At 41.8% G+C, this 13261-nt stretch overlaps 1 long non-coding RNA gene across 4 annotated transcripts in view; it reads left to right on the top strand.

The window, feature by feature from the left end:
* LOC139440383 (uncharacterized) overlaps positions 1-13261 on the top strand; it is a 238925-nt gene that overhangs the window by 139988 nt on the left and 85676 nt on the right. The gene's annotated exons all lie outside the window — the stretch shown is intronic.

Below are 13261 nucleotides of genomic sequence, written 5' to 3'. Positions count from 1 at the left end.
TTTCCAAAAATAAAAAATAAAAATATCAAATGTTGCCTTGATTTGAAAGTTAAATGCCTTGTTACTAGGCCTCTCTTGGTATAAAACTCTTCTTATTCAAGACAGGGGTCACTTAGGCATCCTGGTACCGAGTGCTGCTGTCCAGTTTGGTCAGGTGCTGTGCAGATGACACAAAGTACATTTCTTTCCTACAGTGAAACCTTTGGGCATTGCTCCTGTCTCTTCGTAGTCTTGTGAGCATGTCAGGCTCATAGGTTTTTCATTACAGTGGGGATGGAGGCACCAGCAGGAGACAGAGAGACAACAAATCCAAAAAAGAGGAAAATATGCAATGTGTCACACAGTCATAAGCACTATGGAGAAAAAGGAAACAAGGCAGTGGGTTGAGAATGCTAGGGGCAGGAGGGACTGCATTGTCACAAGAGGTGGCTGTGGATGGCATCACTGAGAAAGTGACATTTGAACAAAATGTAAGGGACATGTGGGACTGAGCCATGCAGCTATTTGGTGGATGAGTGTACCCAGCAAACAACAGCAAGTGCAAACACCGTCTAGAGCTGAAAGTGTACTGGTTGGTTTCTGGCACGGTAAGGAGCTTAGTATTAGCAGAATGGATAAAGGGGAGGGAGGTGGTAGGACACCATGCCAGAGTGCAAAGAGGATGGATGTACAGATCTTATAGGTCCTAAGATAGAATACACATTATATTATATAGGATCTTATAGGCTATGGTGAGGATTTGACCTCTTCTGGTTTGAGTGAAGTGGGATGCTATGAGACAATCTGATTAGAAGTCTCATGTAATCTAACTTAGGTTTCTCAAGGGATCACTTCAGTTTCTGTGTTGAGATTAAATCTTAAAGGGGTAGGAGCAGAAGCAGCATATCTGTGTAATATTCCAGGCGGACACTGATCAGGACTCAGGTTGTGGTGAGTATTAAAACAGTGAGATAGGAGCGTCAGTAAGATTTGCTGAGGGAGAGGATGCTGGTCGTGAGGTAAAAAGAGGAGTCAGGGATATTTCTAAGACTTTTGATCTGCGACTGGTAGGAATAGGTAACACCTGAAATGGGGAAGGTTATGGGAGGAGCAAAACTTGAGGGCAGATTAGGTACTCAAAACAGTTTTGACTTCCTAGTAGGAAACTGCAACCCAATTCATTGAATGGAAATTCAAGAAATCCAGGACTGGAAATAAAAACCTGGCTGTGAACAGCATAAAGATGGTTTGTAAAGAGAAGAGAAGAGACCCAAGCACTCCAGACAGCCTCACCCAGACTTCTCTCTTCTCTGGCTTGTCATTGGTTTTGGCCAATGGGAGGCACTTGCAGGAGATCAGAGAGGAGAGAAAAACAAGGTCAGGGGCTGGGTTTATTTTCCCTTCGTGGCTCATGTCAGGGGCACATCTCCTATGGTGAGAGATCACACTGGGCTCTGGTCCCTGGTCCCTCCTCTGTCCCTCTAGGCTAGGAGTGATGGAGTGACACCTGCTTCTCGCTTTTACCAGTCCTGGGTGCTTTACCACCTGTGCTTGGTTCCCTTGACCCTGTCCACTCAGTTAACACCTTTGTATTACTGCTTCTAAGCAGGCCATCTGTTACCTGCCAGGAACTGAGTGACACACAGCAAGTCCTTGAAAAATCATTTTGTGCAACATCATTTCATTATGATATTGAGAAGATGAAAAAAAATGATTCTTGGCTAGGACCACTGTCTGTGTGGAGTTTGCACATTCTCCTCATGTGCGTGGGTTTTCTCCTGGGGCTCCGGTTTCTCCCACATCCCAAAGGTGCGCATGTGAGGTGAATGGCGTGTTTAAATTGCCCCAGTCTGAGGGACTGTGGGGGTGTGTGATGTGCCCTGCAATGCAAGGGCATCCTGTCCAGAGTTGGGCCCATCTTGCACCCTGAGCTGCTGGTATAGGCTCTGACCACCCGAGTCCATGAACTGGAATAAGCGGGTTGGAAAATAATCATGTGATTTTGTTTTTAATTTTCCTTAAATGTATGTGTAGCTGACATTTACTTCAGTATTTAATATGAGAAGCAGTTTGAGTCTTTATTTAGAAGTTTGATGATGCCTTTGTGACCAGAAATATGCCATAGGAACTGAACTCTTATTTGTATCTTAGCCTATGGTAAAAGTGGTTTCATTACACAGCATTCAAGTTTCTGAACCTATCAATGCTATAAAGTGAGGGCTTACTGAATACTAGATCTGGTAAAAGTAGATTGGAGGTTGTAGCATTTAAATCCAAGGACCAATCTATTGTCAACGAGTGATTATCATTTGAATCGATAAGGATTGTAATTTCCATATAGTTGTTGAAATTATTTTTATTATAAGTTAATTCCCTTCATTTAATTCTGTTTTAAAATCCAATGGATTGGAAGCATATTATAAGGAAGAAACAGGTTTGACTTCTTATATGACCTTGGAGAAGTCATGTCACTTTCCTGAACTTCAGTTTCTGGATGACTTAAGGGGACGTGGTAACTACTGGCTCTGCTTCTAGAAGTCCTTAAATAATGAGTTTGTACCTCCTTTAAGTCTTGGAAGAACGTTGTTAGGGGGGCATAAAAGCTGAGTGCTCACCGTTAAATTGTTCTCCTGGCACACGAAACCCACAAAGGCTGGCTAGAATTAGGAGAGATGATTAGGGATGGGAGAAGGCTGTCAGTACCTGTACAAAGGGAAAAAATGCATGTCATCTCAAGCTGCGTTCAGTAATTCATTTTCCAACAGAGTAGATTCTTTTAGTCAAAGTCACATGACGATAGCAGGAAATAACCTAATGACGGCGAATGACAGTCTAGATATTGGTCGTCGCCAGCAGGTTTCCTCTAGGTCTCCCCGCTGAAAGCTACATCTAGGAATGCCACTCAGTCACACAGGCCTGCAGTCTGGCAGCTGAGCACCTCTGGATCCCTGGCCTTCAGCACCCGGAGGATAATTCTTAAATCTACTAACTGTCTCACGCAGCATTTTTCCCCCTCCTCCTCAAATAATATCCAATTACTGAGCGCTGTGCTGGGAGAACCTGGGGAAATGCTAGAAGGAAACGCAGCTGAGAGCCACTGTGGTTTGACAGCTCTCCAGCTACTTTGAAAATATTTTGGCAAAAACAAGATTTTAAGTAAAACTGTTTCCTTTGGTAACATACCCAAAACTGCAGGTTTTACATTTTCAGTTCTATAATTTGGGCCAAAAGGGGGGAAAAGAAAAAGGGAAAATGGGGAAAGCTGTTCATGAGGGAGGAAGGTAGACTCTGAGGAAAAGGGGGAACACTTTGAAAGCAGGAGGGAGGGCAAGGAGGAAGCAGGGAGGCATAGCTAACATTCTCTCCAGGCCTCTCTTCTCTACTAAGGAATTTCCCCCTGTCAAAACACCACATTCCCTTTTGCCCTCAGATGGCCTGGAAGGGATTCTCTGGGGATGACCAGCCTGGGATTTGTGTTATTGCTTATTATAGGATGATCGATCGTTAACTGGAGAGGATCAAACCACATGAAGCCATCTACATTTTAGCAGACACAGGAGGGGAGGACATGGAACAATTGTCATCTCGACCCACTGGCTGGTCCTTAGAAGATAGGCTTGTCTTTTCTTGCTTTGTTTTCTTGCTGGTTGCAATGGCACATGAAATCCCTCAGTTCTTCAGGATACCAAGCCCTCTCCTATCTCGGGGCCTTTGTAAAGGCTGTTTTCTCTACCTTGAGTGCTCTGCTCCCAGCCTCTACCTCTCTTCTTTAGGGAATCCTCCCCTTCCTGATCCTCCAGATGTTGTTAGCTTCCTTGTTCTCCTTCTGGCTGTCTGTTTACATGTTCCACAATCTCCTGTAAATTCTCTGAGGGCCTGTCCATCGTCATATCCCCAGGGCCTAGCATACTGTGGATTCATAATTTAAAGCATCAACCAGTTTTCTGATTGCACCTGCTTACCTTCACCTTCACCTTCTAGTTCTTATTATTTCCTAATAACCTTCTCCTTTCTTTTTGTTTTTTCCCCTATACTTTTATCTCTCTTGTTTTTTATTATGCTGTCTCCACTCTCTGTATTTTGAAGTCCTGCCTAAAGCAAGAGCTTGGAGAAAATACACCCTACACTATAGAATGTTAATGCTGCAATGTGCTTCGGAGGTTTTTAATCCGGTCCCTCCAGTTGTGTGATTGTGCTCAGCTGCTCAAGGTCACACAGCTAGCTGGGAACAGAGTGTAGATTAGAACCTGTAGTCCTCCTGTCATTATTGTCACACTATATGAAGTGTTAGAGGAGAGGGAGGAGCCCCAAGCATACTACTGCAGCACAAGTGTCCTATCATCCAATAGTTGAAGTCTCATTGGAGAGAAGAGACTATTTCCTAGGCCCTTGCTAAATAAGTAGTTGCTATTCTAAGAATAAAACTTAGGGTCAGTCTGCAACTTCCTTCAGATTTGAAAAGATGCATCTTGGAGTGCTGAGAAGAAGACTCAACTCTGATATTCAGTCCCTAAAATAAATGCTTGTGTGAAAGTGAACTCCAAGGTCCAACATACTGTTAGGCAATGGAGAGAAATGGCAGTGCCCATCAATCGTGATGATAATAACAATAGCTAACTGACATTAATTACTATGTATCTGGCACTGTTCTAGGAACCTCTCCTAAATGATGTGTTTATTCACTTATTTTCCCAACAGCCCAATGAGTTAAGTATTTTTATCCTCACTTTACAGATGAGAAAACTGTAGCATAAAATATAGAATGACTTATTCAGTGTCCCTAGCTGGTAAGGGAAAGATGAGATTTGAACTTGGGCTGCTTACTACAAAAAACACTGTGCAGCATCTGGGATACAGCCTCCATCCCAGGAACAAAGAGTCAAGGTTTTCCTCTGCAGACTAAACGTGTAACAGCCACTGTGAAAGATCCCACTGGGCATAACCAAGTTCGACAGGGCCTGAGATAATTCAGGGTCAAAACCTCGGGAAGGGTGAGTCCTTTGTCAGCTGTGTGTCTAACTGGCTGCTCTGCTCCTGAGACACTGAACTAACTCTGAGAATTTTACTTTGTTGTCTTCCTCCAGTAATTCTGATGCAGTGCCAGATTAGTAGAACGGGGTTTATATCCTTTCTCACAAGCCGAAGAACCTATCAAGGACATGGTCTCGATAAAGTGAAGGGCAACAGGCTCTTCAGAAAAAGGTGTTCCTTCTTCACCACAGCACTTAGAATGAAATCCACGCCATGATCAGGGCCCTGCGCACCGCTTGCTGTGACCTTGACCCTTCTCTCTGATGCTCCTTGATCTTCAGCAACGGCAGTCCTCCTCCAGCGCTTTGAACTCATCAACTTCATCCTGCCCCAGGGCCTGCACCTTTGCTCTTTCCTCCACTTCAAACATCCTCCCTGCCACCTTCCCCTGACTCCATGCTTGCTGTCGTACAGCGTTGGGCTCAGCCATCCCCGCTCAGCAGTGGCGTACCTGTCTACTCTCTCTTTGTTCCACACAGCATGACTATTGTGATCTCAGGCCGGAGAATTTGTAAATCACTGATGACCCCTAGGCAACAAGAGCAAAGAAAAAAAACAACATGCAATGAATCTCCCACACACCGTGCTTTAGTAACACTACTTCCTAGTGTACATGACAAGGTAAATTATTTATTAATTAATGAACAAATAAGATTCAAGAACATCAATCAAAAATAAATTTGATCATAGTGTAATTAATATAAGGAATTATTTCTGATGTACTTGACTAACAAGATCAGTTATCTATTTAGACCAAACTTTGTTTCAAGTCAAAAAAAAAAATCACATAAAGGATGCCCTTTGTTTTCCCTACTCACTGAGTGCTGTGTCTGAGTGTGTGTGCCTCCCTCCTCCGATTCACAGATTGAAAACGTAATCGCCAAAGGTGACATATTAGCAGGTGCTTAGTCCTGGGGGTGGGATTCGGGCCTCATAAAAGAGTTCCAGTGAGGATGCAGGGAAAAGAGCCCGGCTCCAAGCCAGGGAGAAGGCCCTCACCCAGCCATGTTGACTACTTGATCTTGTACCTCCCAGGCCCCCGAACTGTCAAAAATAAATTTCTGTTGTTTATACGCCAGTACATCTGTGGTATTTTGTTATTACAGCCCAAGGGGCCTAAGACACATACAAAGGAGAAATGCACCTGCTCCTTAAGGAAAATATCAGGTAGTGAGAAACAAGAAATGGGAGTAGGAATGAGGATGAGGATGGTGTAGAGCCTCTCCATTTCAACCTAGTGCAGAGTTTAATTCGCAGATCATTTCTACTAATCCCAACTCTTATGGAGCAATCACTCTCTAAGCATTGGTTTTAAGTAGGGGTATATGTCCAGCTTGGGCCAATGAGCCAATAATCAATTTTGGACCATATAGTCAAAAGCCAAGAATGATGTAGTGCCTGGTTGCATTCTCTTGCGGGAAGTGAAGTATTTAATGCTGATTTCCCCTGAAAGTCCACATGTTCCTCATGCAAAACTGTGGTCTGCAAAACTCAGAATTGCTGTTCATCAAGCAGGTATTCAGTATAAATTTCAGACAGTAAACTAATAGAGCTATAACTTTTAAGCAGTAAAAGTTATATTAAACTCTTAAAGGTTGCCCTTTCTAATATGGAAAAAATACATTAAATTTATTCAAAAAGGACCTTGCTGACGGTTAATAACAAATTGAGTGAAACTTAAAGCCTATATTTTGGGACAGCCTATCATTCGGGTCATTAGTCAACCTGGAGTCTATATTCTGTCCCGGGCACTCCTTTCAGATTGAATTTTAAATTAGCTGTGCATCCTGAGAGACTCTTCTAAGATTCGATCAGAAAGCAGCCTGGGATCTATAAACACCAGCTTAGGTGATCTTGGTTTATAGCTGGGTTTCTCAACCTCAACACTTTTGCCTTTGGAATGGGGTCACTCTCTTTGTGGGAGCTGCCCTGTCCACTGTTGAATGTTTAACGGCATCCCTGGCTTCTACCCACTAGATGCCAGAGGCACCCCTTCCCCAGTTGTGACAGAGAAGAACATTTCCAGACATTGCCAAATGTTCCCTCAGAGAAAAACTGCCCCTTTTTTGTAGCGTAGGGACACAACTTCCAGGTGCCCAGGATGCAGGCCCACAGCCGTGTTCACTAGTTCCGAACCTCAGGAAACTGCCCTAGCATCTGGCCTCTTCACTACTTCTAAAGGCAGACTCGTGCCCACTGTCTTCATTCGCTGAAGCTAAGCAGTCGAAGCAACGATAACCCTGTAAATACTATCCGTGTACCATATAAGCTTTGATTTGTAGAGAGTCTCTGGAGAGCATACCTCCTCTGAGTTTGGCTCCAGTTGGCACTTCGCTAACTGTGGTTATTTCATTATAACCACCTTGTCAAAAGGTTTCTGGAAGGATAAGAACTTGGTTTACTATCACATTTTGCAGTTAAAACTGCTTTAAAGTTATTTATAATTCTCCAATGTTAGAGATCTCACCATTCAGTTACCTAAGGCATATTTTTAAGGCCCAAGAAGTTTGAAGTCCTTTAGCCAATCTTACTGTTTTCAGTGTTTTGACCCTTCCGGGCCAACTATATGTTCAGAACATGTAAAGACAAACAATAGTAAAATGATCATTTTCTAAGCAATTCCGGTTACCCAATATTTATCCATTTTAAAAAGGACTGGAAGTGTAGTAAGGCTAGTCTCAAAACCATATATAGTATTAGATCCCTGAATACATTTACTGATTTACCATGAGGTATTACTAGGCTTTGTTCATTAATGTGTGTGTCAAAAATTTCCCCTTTACATTTATATATTTATCTTTGAAAGTATGTTCCACAGGGTGTCCAGCCTTTCATTCCTTAGGGATTCCAGACATGGCTCCATCAGACCAGCTGCCAATCTTGGTCACCACAAATAATTAACCCCACCATGAAGTATTTTAAATATGTAAAGGTTAAAAGATCATAAAAATGAGACCATATGTCCAAACATACCACGTGTGCTTTGGCAAGGGAAATGTACATGTTGAGACAAATCTTAGCAAGCCTGCCAGGGAACTAGATCAAAACCAGGACAAAAAGATTCTTTTCATATAAGTTAGGTATTTCCCTAGCACTTACTCTACGGTTAGCCAAGATGAAAGAAACCAAGCTACCCATATATATGCCTGAAAAAACCATTGTCCTAAAGACCGCAAAGATAAAAGGCCTAGAACTCTGTATTTGGGGACATGAACTGTCTTGGTCCAAACCCTGGCTCCACATCTTAACATGCTGGCAAGACACCTCACACCTCTGAGCCTCAGCTTCCTCATCTACAAAGTGCAAATGATTATATTCTCTGTTGCGTTCTGAGAATTAAACAAGATTAACAAAGTGTTTAGAATTTTCCTGGCATATAATGAGGCTTGCTGTTCGTATGAACAAAGCCAACATACATCCAGTCTCTTTACAATACTCACATTTTGGTGCCCACTCTTACTTACTTCAGATCATGGTCCAAGAAAACTGGATGTGACGAGATGCATCCGGTTTTGCTACATGGCTCCACCACCAAAGCCAGACCAAGGAAAAACATAAGTAGCCAGATCTAGTGGTGCACACACAAGTCCTTGTGCCGCCCGGGTGGGTCATCTACGCTGGCATGGGGATTATCTCACTGCTGGGAAATAGCCAAAGGAAACTTGAAGATCAGCTCAGAAAGAGCAGTTAAAATGAGCATGGTGGAGTGAGTAGGGACTGCCTCCAGCTCATGTATTCTATGTGTTCAGTTCCTCGGAATAGCCCATACCCCACTCTCACTGGTTGAATGAGTAGACGGTAAAACTGTCAAAACCTGGGAAGGAAAGACTTTTAGATCGCCAGTACGTGGGTTTATCCATGCCGCACTTCCCATCCTTTAGGACCATTTGTCTAGTGTTGATTATACCACTGAGTCAAAGTTGTTAAATTAAAAATTGTTAAAATAAAATTATTAAAATAAAAGCTTACTCTACCATTTAGCAAAGAGAATGAAAATTAGTTTTTAAGACCCTTTGGGGGGAAAAAAGGAGTTCTCCATGATTTTAATGCCTTTTAGAACTTAAGAAATATGTAATAAAATATTCCAGACATACAAAAACGTTTAAAGAGTAATACAGCAAACTTTTACTAAAGGTATAGGCCTTCAGGGGTCCCCCCTTTAATTTGGGGTCTCAGTTCCTACTCCACATCTCACTACCACCCACCCTTTAGTACCCAGATCTCCAGGCAAAGGGATTGTAAAAGGCCCTTAGCAGCTAAAGATTTGGCATCAGCTTCCCACTCTACTTCTTTTGTGAGTTTAAATGAGCCATAAATATAAAAAGATGTATAAAATATTTCACTCAGCACTCTAGGTGTTTATAGTGGGAGATTTTTTCAGCCTATATAGTCCCTTCATTATTTTTTTATCAAAATGTGCTATTATGAGCTTGAATTTTTTTAATTTCATTTTATTCATGTATGTTTTTTGCTATCCCCATTAAGATATGAATGCAAATATAAACAAGATAACCAGAATTGGTACGCTTTAAAAATTATTGTAAGGACACAGTTTTCCATGGTAGAGACTAATTTTTATATTTGAATGTATTTTTAATAGTTCCAACAGAATAACTAAACACTAATTAGTCATTTTGGTGTTATTCAGTGAATGCTCACTCTAAACCCACACTATCCTATGCCTTTCCAAAGGCCTTCCGGGATATTTTCCAATTCATGAACTCCCTATTCTAGTGGAAATTGCCCTTAGAGAATGGAATGTGTGTGCCAGCAAATCCACTTAGCTTTGTGCATCTTACCTACAGTGTGTGGAGTTAATGAGGAAATTCAGGCTCTTTCTGTGTGTGTGTGTGTGTGTGTGTGTGTGTGTGAAGCAGACCTTAGAGATTTCAACCCTGTCCTTGCTCAAGTGTAATGACTATGCAGTAAACAAATGCTGAGTTGGTGGTTTTGGTTCCCCAGGGCTCCAATGACCCTGACATGCCATCAGGTGGCAAACCTCACGCAGATAGCCATCTTCCGTGAGCACATGACCGTCACCCTTCTGTGTGTGCTCCTGGCTGACGAAAGGCTGATAGCGCTCCTGCCAGATTTCTCTCCAGAGAACCTGAACTCCAGCTCCTCTAAGACCACGGGTCCTCCCAGTCAGACCTGCCGTGGCCCCTCACCATGTGAGGGGGAGGGAGGAAAGTGTTCTATCCAGTTTCAAGACAAGGAAACTGAGCTCACAACAGGTGAATTTTAATGAGTTCAAATAGTAAATGGTGGAAGCAAACTAACTCCAGAGCTCGTGATATTTCACTATGCTAGCATGCAATTTTCTGAGAAGCTGACCAACAGTAGTGCAGTCACTGATTTAGGGGGGTGTTAAGTGGTTGGGGTTACGTTGGCTGTTCATGGGAGGCCTAATTAGTTTGGAACAGTGCCCGACACATAGTAACTTATGTGAGTGTGTGCCGTTTGCCACTGTTGCCACTGCCACAGGCACGGACTCTGAGCCCCTACCATGGGTCTGCTCCTATTTCCTGGATCCAACCTGGAGAAGGGGACCATTCCCTTAAAATATAAGCGATTTTAAGTCCGTGAGAACTTCAGCAAACTGAAATGGTGTTTCTGTGATGCTCAGTGAGGCCACAATAATGTCAAAAAATGAAACTATTTATGTAAATCTGTATAGAGCCTATTAGATCTTTGCAACATTCGTGAACCTCATTGTTGATCTTTAGTTCTGGATTCAAGTTTTTTTATAGCTGCCTGCCATAGTTACCAAGCTTCTGGATTCACACCAATACCTCCCCGTGGAATCTACCTCATTTGAATAAGGACTTGACAGGGGTGCCCTCTGGGACATGTATCAGAACAGGAATCTTCTTAGGAAAATATTATAAACAATGTTAAAGAAAAATCACTTGAGGTATCTAAGGTGACACTCATTTTTCAACATCTTAAACTTCTACCATAACAACATAAGTGGTAATGTATTATCACGCGATCTGTTCCTTAAACCAGATCCACAGAGAACTTACTTCTCCCGGGGAATTCTCCCTCCCAGCCTGACTCCACTCTCTTCCTATTTTCATTATCAGGATCCCAGCGGCTGCCATTCCCAAAATACTTTTTGATATCCAACCTAAGATTTGTTCGTGCAATTTAAATTCTCTCCCTTATTACCTCTACTTTCCTCTCTTTCTCATATAATTATTTTATAGTGACCTTTACAGGTTTTTAATATTTTAGGAACTACCATCTCAAGAATATGTGTTATAGAAAACTTGTATTGTTGAAGTTTTAGGTAGAGCATTTATAAAATTGGTAAATAAACTAATAATCATTTATTTGAATTCTACAATGTGCTTATCTAAATGACTTCATATACATGAAATTCATGTTATTAAACTCCTGGAAAGTTAGATAGTTATTTTTTGATAGTGCTGAACATGAATGTTTGTGAATACATTTCTTTCTTTTACAAATGAGAATTTTAAATGTCTCTGTAACAAAAACATATATAGAGATATATACATCATGCATACAACTATATATATATATTTATTTACATATACAGGGGTGGACAAAAGTAAGTTTACAGTTGTAACACAAATAAATAATATAATAATTAATAAATAATAATATAAAAATAAACTCTGTGTTTTGTGTACTCACAGCTATAAACCTACTTTTGCCCACCTCTGTGTGTGTGAGTGTGTGTGTGTGTGTGTGTGTGTGTGTGTGTATAAAATAAGTTTGGGCCAGGTACAAAGAAACCAGTAGAATATTTCTATAACATCTTTGCCATTTAAGTTTAAATTTTTCTAGTTTTATTGCATGAATTTTCCTGAGAGTCCATTTCCTATAAAAATTATTATATCTAAAAATGTCCATTATCTAAACATTTTCTCAATGAGAAGAAATATTCTATGTCATCAGTCATAAGTCCACTCTGGTCTTTAAAAATATCCAGCAATCCTCAAATGGAAATTTATTGTATTTTCAGCATGCCTTCTTCCATGTTCTTCTGTGGGGATATTTCCCTCCCCCATTTCTCATCCCCTTTCTTCACTGAAGTAACAAGAGTCCAAATGGCATCTGCCATTTTCTTACATGATCCAACAGTCTTGGCACATGACTCATGCCAGCCAATCAGTGTCTTTTCTTGGGAAGAATGTTCTTTCCTCTGTGACCATGAAGGAGTGGATGCTATTGCCAGCAGCTGTGTCCCTGATTGTGAAGATCTCCTAACTTTAGGACAGCACAAAACTAACATTCAGAAAGAAAGCAGATATATAACATACAGAAAGGAGAGAGACAGAGAAAGTGAGAAACAGAGGGAGAGACAGAGAGCTGAGAAGAGAGAGAAATTAAATTAGGGCGAGAACCAGAAGGAGGGAGGGAGAGACTGAGATTATATCGATGTTGTTGTCATGGCTATCGTTTTGGCTCTAGTTTCTGTCCTGGCTCCTGCCTTCCAAGGCTCAGCTTTGAAGCCATTCCTTCGCTCTGTGAGATACTTTGTTATTCGTCCAACAGGTCTCTGATTGTCCTAGTAAGAAAAGAACCACCCCAGTCTCTGTGGCCCTGCATTTGGATGGATGGTACACAAGTTTGGTGCCGTGGAGACTAGTTGGGACTGAATATCATATTTTAATCATGCAGCAAATATTATGTCTATGTTATAAAGAAAGGAAAAAACACCTGGCAGGTATTATGATTGTAGAAATATTATTTCAAAGAACAGTACCTGAAGGTGTGACTGAATCGAGAAGGACAAAGCAGGCCCGACTAGAGCAGGTGTTTCCATGTGACTCGCTGGAGAAACTTAGACTGTGTGAGGGAGCCGAAGGAACCTCAGGGTTTTCAGTTATCAAGTTGTAGTTTCCCTTCAACACCTTTGGTATAACCGTTTCCTTTTGCGGCTGTAACAAATTATAACAATCTCAGTGGGTTAAAATGACACACACTTTTCTCATAGGCCTGGAGTTCAGACCTCTAAATTGGGTCAGCAGGGCTGGTAGCTCCTGGAGGCTCTGGGGGAGGATCTGTGTCCTTGCCTCTTCCGGGTTCTAGAGGCACCCTCATTCCTCGGCTCACAGCCTTGTGTCACTCCAGCTCATCCCTTTCTCTGATTCTGACTCACCTTGTAAGTCCCCTTACAAGGACCCACGTAAGGACCCATGTGATCACCTTGTACAAGATAATCTCCCATCTCACAACCCTAAACTCAGATGCTTCTGCAAAGTCCCCTTTGCCACGT

Source organism: Desmodus rotundus, chromosome 1 (assembly GCF_022682495.2).
Source record: "Desmodus rotundus isolate HL8 chromosome 1, HLdesRot8A.1, whole genome shotgun sequence".
Taxonomy (NCBI): Eukaryota; Metazoa; Chordata; class Mammalia; order Chiroptera; family Phyllostomidae; genus Desmodus; species Desmodus rotundus.
Note: the sequence above shows the minus strand (reverse complement) of the source record. Positions and strands in the feature narration are given on the sequence as shown.